Source organism: Ovis canadensis, chromosome 26 (assembly GCF_042477335.2).
Source record: "Ovis canadensis isolate MfBH-ARS-UI-01 breed Bighorn chromosome 26, ARS-UI_OviCan_v2, whole genome shotgun sequence".
Lineage (NCBI taxonomy): Eukaryota > Metazoa > Chordata > Mammalia > Artiodactyla > Bovidae > Ovis > Ovis canadensis.
In genome coordinates this window covers 56,672,778-56,679,348 of record NC_091270.1, presented here as the reverse complement: position 1 = coordinate 56,679,348, position 6,571 = coordinate 56,672,778, and positions in this window count along the sequence as shown.

The window sequence follows — 6,571 nt, the reverse complement described above, 5'->3', positions numbered from 1 at the left end:
TGGAGGAACCAGGCTCCCTGGCTTCAGACTGTACTGCAAAGCTACAGCCATCAAAATTGTATGGTACTGGCACAAAAGCAGGAATATGGATCAACAGAACAGGTTGAAAGTCCAAAGATACCCCCATGAACCTATTGTCACCTAATCTATGACAAAGGATGCAAGAATATTCAATGGAGAATAGACAGGCTCTTCAAAAAGTGATGCTAGGAAAATTGGACAGTTATATGCAAAAAAGTGAAATTGGAACACTCCCTAACACTATACACAAAAATAAACTCAAAATGGACTGAAGATCTAAATGTAAGGCTGCATACTATAAAACTCTTAGAGGAAAATGTAGGCAGAATTCTCACTGACATAAATCACAGCAAGATCTTTCTCAGTTCACTACCCACAGCAATGAAGACAGAAACAAAAATAAAACACCACAGTTTTGATACTTTGATGCAGTTTTGATCAAAGGAAACTGTAATCAAGATGAAAAGACAGCTCTCAGAATAGGAGAAAATATTTGCAAATGAAGCAGCCAACAAGGGATTAATCTCCAAAACTTACAAGCAGCTCGTGTAGCTCAATATTTTAAAAAAGCAACCTAATCAAAAAAAAATGGGTGGGAGAACTAAATAGACATTTCTCCAAAGACACAGAGATGGCCAACAAACGCATGAAAAAATGCTCAGCATCACTAATTATTAGAGAAGTGAAATCAAAAGCGCAATGAAATATCACCCCGTGCCAGTCAGAATGGCTATCATCAAAAATTTACAAACGATAGATGCTGGAGGGGGTATAGAGAAAAGGGAATCCTGTTACACTTTTGGTGGGAATGTAAATTGATGCAGCCACTATGGAGAACAGTTGGAGGTTTCTTGAAAAACTACAAATAGAGCTACCATATGACCCAGGAATCCCGCTTCTAGTTACATATCAAGGAAAAATAATAATTCAAAAGGAGGTATGCATGCTGATGTTTACTATAGCATCATTTACAATAGCCAGGACACAGAAATACACATCGAAGAAAGAAGATATGGTGTGAATACATGTGTGTGTGTTTGTGTGTGTGTGTTACTCAGCTATAAAAAAGAATGAAATAGTGCCATTTACAGAGACGTGGATGGATCTAGAGATTGTCATGCAGAGTGAAATAATCAGAAAGAGAAAAGCAAATATTGTATATTGATTATATGTTGAATCTAGAGAAACAGTACAGATGAACATATTTGTGTTCAGAAACAGAGTCACAGACACAGAGAACAAGTTGTGGTTTCCAAGGGAGGAAGGGGGATGGGATGAATCGGGAGGCTGGGATTGACAAATGCACACGAGTATGTATAAAATAGGCAACTAATGAGAGCCTGTTGTATAGCACAGGGAATGTGTGCTGGTCGTGACCTCAGTGAGCAGGGAAGCTAAGAAAGAGTGTCTGATGCACTTTGCTGCACAATAAGAGACTAACAGTGTGGTACAGTAACTGTCCGTGCAGTTCAGTCGCTCAGTCATGTCCCGCTCTGTGTGACACCATGGACTGCAGCACGCCAGGCTTCCCTGTCCATCACCAAATCCTGGAGGTTGCTCAAACTCATGTCCATCGTGAGTCCGTGATGCCATCCAACCATCTCATCTTTTGTCATCCCCTTCTCCTCCTGTCTTCAATCTTTCTTAACATCAGGGTCTTTTCTAATGAGTCAATTCTTTGCATCAGATGGCCAAAGTACTGGAATTTCAGTATCATTCATTCCAATGAAAATTAAGGGTTGATTTCCTTTAGGATGGACTGGTTTGACCTCCTTGCTGTCCAAGAGACTCTTAAGAGTCTTCTCCAACACGCAATTAGAAAGCATCAATTCTTTGGTACTCAGCTTTCTTTATAGTCCAACTCTCACATCCATACATGACCACTGGGAAAACTAACACTTTGGATGTATGGACTCTGTTGGCCTGGATAATCCCATGGACAGAGGAGCATTGTAGGCTGTATAGTCCATGGGGTCGCAAAGAGTCGGACACGACTGAGCGCCTTCTCTTCTCTTCTTCTCTGTTGGCAAAATAATGTCTCTGCTTTTTAATATGCTGTCTAGGTTTGTCTTAGCTTTTCTTCCAAGGAGCAAGCAAGTGTCTTTTAATTTCATGGCTGCAGTCACCATTTACAGTGATTTTGAAGCACAAGGAAATAGTCTGTCACTGTTTCCATTGCTTTCCCATCTATCTGCCATGAAGTGAAGGGACTGGATGCCATGATCTTTGTTTTTTGAATGTGAGCTTTAAGCCAGCTTTTTCACTCTCCCCTTTCACCTTCATCAAGAACAATAAAATTTAATAAAAAATAAACAAAGCAAAGAATTGGCCACAATATATAGACTGAGTAAAGAACAGCCCAAGTGTTGCTAGTTGTCCAGGTCAATGAAATTTTGACCTGTTGAGAACTGGCCATCCTCAGTCAGTGAACACACTGCAGAAGGGCTCCATCGTGACGAAGCCCAATAACACACTGCAGAAGTTCCATTGTGACAAAGCCCAATAACACACTGCAGAAGGTTCCATCGTGACGAAGCCCAATAACACACTGCAGAAGTTCCATCGTGACGAAGCCCAATCCACCTACTTGTTCTTTTGCCACTTGTGCTTTTGGTGCCATGTCAGGAAACCACTGCCGGATACAAAGTCAAAAATAGTTACTTCTGTGTTTTATTGCAATGGTTCTGTCACTTTTGCTCTGGTATTTAAACCTTTGATCCATTTTGAGTTTATTTTGTATATAGAATGTGGTAGGACTCCAACTTCATTCTTTTGAATATGGCTATCTAGTTGTCAGAATATCATTTGTTGAAAATGAGTTATATTTTCCCCCCATTGAATGACCTTAGCTGCTGCTGCTGCTGCTAAGTCGCTTCAGTCGGGTCCGACTCTGTGCGACCCCATAGACGGCGGCCCACCAGGCTCCCCCGTCCCTGGGATTCTCCAGGCAAGAACACTGGAGCCGGTTGCCATTTCCTTCTCCAGAATGGCCTTAGAACTCTTGTCAAAAATCAGCTGAACATGAATGTATGAATTTATTACTGGACTCTTTTTTTCCGAACCATTAGTATGTACGTACATCCTTCTGCTAGTACTACATACTCTTAATTATTGTACATCTATAGTAAGTTTTGGTATAAGTCTCCTAACTTTTTTTTTCTTGTTTAAATTGTGTTAGTTATTCTGGGTCCTTTGCATTTTCCTATTAATTTTGGCAAAAACAAACAAACAAACAAACAAAAAAACAAGGCATTTGGAAGAGGCAAATTTGGAAAGGCATTCATTTCTAAACTACTGAGCTGTTATTGAAGATTTTCCAGTACCACAAAAAACTGCCTACAGTGTGACTCGGTTCATTTCAGTTCAGTTGGTCAGTTGTGTCTGACTCTGCGATCCCATGGACTACAGCATGCCAGGCTTCCCTGTCCATCGCCAACTCCCGGAGCCTACTCAAATTCATGTCTGTCTTGTCGGTGATGCCATCCAACCATCTCATCCTCCGTCACAGCGTGACTATGGCCCATGAATATAAGATGGTGTTAGACTCTGGTATGCATAGGTAGGAAGTAAAAGTTAAAGTAAAGTGGTTGTTATTAGGAAGATGGGATCATGCATTGCCTTCTTTTTCCTTTCATAATTTGTTGTTATAATACTATTTTATAAGGAGGAAAATAGGCATTAAGTTTTTGAGGGAAGGATTTATTTCTAAATTCCTTAAAATACCTGGCATATTGCACCGCACATAGTAGGCACTCAGCAAATATTTCTTGGAATGAATTTTATATTGCTCACTTGCAGACTGAAAAAAAAAAAAGAGTTCTTTTGTATTGCAGGCAGCTCACGGTTGTTCTTTAAAAACTATTCAATCGAGCTAAATTCAACAAGAAACTTTATGCATACAAATTTCCTTAAGTTGGTTGTGTTAGAGACCTGGTTGACTCTTCATAATTCCTTATTTTTCTCAAAAAATTCACAGGCCTTCCCAGCCACTATTATTAGTTCCCCAAAAATTGAGTCTTTAAGAAATAATTTGAACTACCAAGAAAGAAATTTTTTTTTCAAGTGGGCAGTGTGAGCTGTTAATAGATCTTGTGATATTTTCCAAAATAATTCTAATCTTTGGGAGATTAGTAACTCAACTCCCTTCTGAGTTATTAGAGTCTAAGGTTGTGGTCCATGAATAAACTTTGGCAGCTTATTAATTTATTCATGGAAAGCTTTATTTAGATAATAAGATGATACTAACCTATGCCCTAAAAGGTTATACCAATGGGGGGAAGGGTGATTTGTCAGTTACTCACAGGTAGTGGATTGCTCTTAGCATCGTTAAGTTGAGCAGGTGAGGGTTAGTGAGGGACCAAGGGGGAGTGGAGAACGCCTGTCTCCGTGGCATTCTAGTAACACCACACTCTGCTTTTATGTCCATGATTGATGATGCCGCTAAGGCCCTCCATGGGACCACTGCACTTTCTTGAATCTCAAACTAGACCATTCATTACACTCTATATTTTCTACCCTGACCTGATATTGATGTACACTGTGTTTAATGAATCATATTTATCATGCTCTGTTACAGCACAGAAAGTACTGGGTATCATCATATCTTAGAGACGTGGTCCAAGTGGGAAGCAGAGCAACTGAGGAGTGGGAATAGAGCTGGATGAGAAGGCAGGTCAGGGAACTCCAGAGAGGGAGGGGGAAGGGAAAGAAAACTTGAGCTGGGCCTTTTAGTCGGGACTACACAGAGCATTCCAAACATGGGTGAAAATCCACAGTGGGCTCTTGCCAGTTGCATGATGGGAAAAATGGCATTTGTCAGTGGAAGGAGAGGCTAGAGACTCTTCCTCCTGTGGGCCTCTGCTCTCGGTAAGGATGCAAAGAAGAGTCTAAGGTGTTACCCATGGCAAGGAAGTTTACTAACAATAAGGAAAAGAGGAAAGAACAGGTCACTGGACACAGCTGAGTGACTGGGCACACATAAAGAGCAGAGAGAACAGCTCGAGAGAGGTGGGCCACGCCACGAGAGGCAAGTGGCCCCGGAGGACTGGCATGCAGAGATTTTAAGGCAGGGTCATTTGGATGATCCAGGGGGTCGTTGATTGACAGCTGCAGGTCATAGAACAAGATGCCCTGCCGTGCACGTCTTTCCCATTATTCATTCTGTTGTAATTAGATGTGTGTGGTCACGGAATTAATAGCAGTGAATGAGTCCAGTGGCAACGGCCACTTTAGTCCAGGATAGTGTGAGGTGCGCACATGTGCTGGAGTAAGAAAGCCCTGCCAGGCGGCCGGGGGTTTTTCCGGCCCCCCTGACTATTTTTGGAGGACTGATGGGGGCTTTAGAGGTGGGTCTGGTAAACTGCTTGTTGGGATTAGGCGGCTATTGGAGAGTGAGCTGAAGGGGCCGCCCCTTGTTGCTCTCATCTAACTTCCTGCCTATCAGATTCTCATCCAAATCAATTTCCACTTGATACCCAGAACAGTTTCCCCACGGACACACAACCAGAGCCAAATGTTCCAACAGAAATAAATCGAAATATTTATACAGATATTTTAGTGAAAAATGGAAAGGAGAGGAGCCTGTCCTCTGCATATTTCTAACAAGTAATTTTCCTTAAGAGAAAGCAAAAGAACCGGGCCAGTACCTGGTGTTGGGCCATGTGTACTTGTATTGTCGCTTTTCCTTTTCATCTTGCCCGGCTAATGTTCCAGCATATCAGGGCACATGGGAAGTGGGCAGGACGTGTCCTCAGGCAGTGCACTAGCCTCGCCGGGCCACGGCCATCTCCTGAAACACTGGTGTGGAGGCTCCCCTACGGCAGAGGAAGTTACTTGAGGACACGTCACAGGAGGCAGCCAGGAGATGTAAGCAATTCCAAATATAACCAATTTATTGTACAAATGGAAGCATACTCAAGAAATTATTGTATTTTTCTCAAACCACTGGCCCCATATATGTATGCCAAACCCCTCTTCTGACCAGGAAGAAGAACCCTTTATAAGACCCTGGGCAGATTCCAGATCTTCTGGGTCAGTTCAGTTCTTCACTTTCACTTCTTAGAAACCCATCCAGTTTCAACTTCCAGTCTCTTCTCCAATTCAGAGCTCGCTCTGATCCCAGGCCTGTCTTGCGACCAAAGGAGTCTTAACTGGGAGAGGCTGTAGCTTGTGCCAATTTCTTTTCTCAAAGCAGCTTCCAGAATTTGACTGGAATCAATGTTTGGTTTGGGGAATATCTCTTTTCCTTTTCTCTGCTCTTCGGGGCTGGGCGGGGAGGCAAGGGGGGAGGGCAGATTCTGGCTGTGTTGCTGCCTCGGGTGGGTTGCCCTGCTTCTCTGGCCAGTGCGAGCTGGTTGTCACACATTGTCCTCCCAGGCGACACCGTCGTGAGGACGCTGCCAAGCCACCCTCAGCTCAGCTCCCAGATGTGATTCCACAGCCTCCAGGTCCTTACCACATGGCCCCATAGCACAGCCCATGGGGGCTTGCCAGTGAGCCTCCTGTTCTTAGTGTGGACCCCTGGTGGGGAGTGAGGGGGCGTTCCGCCACT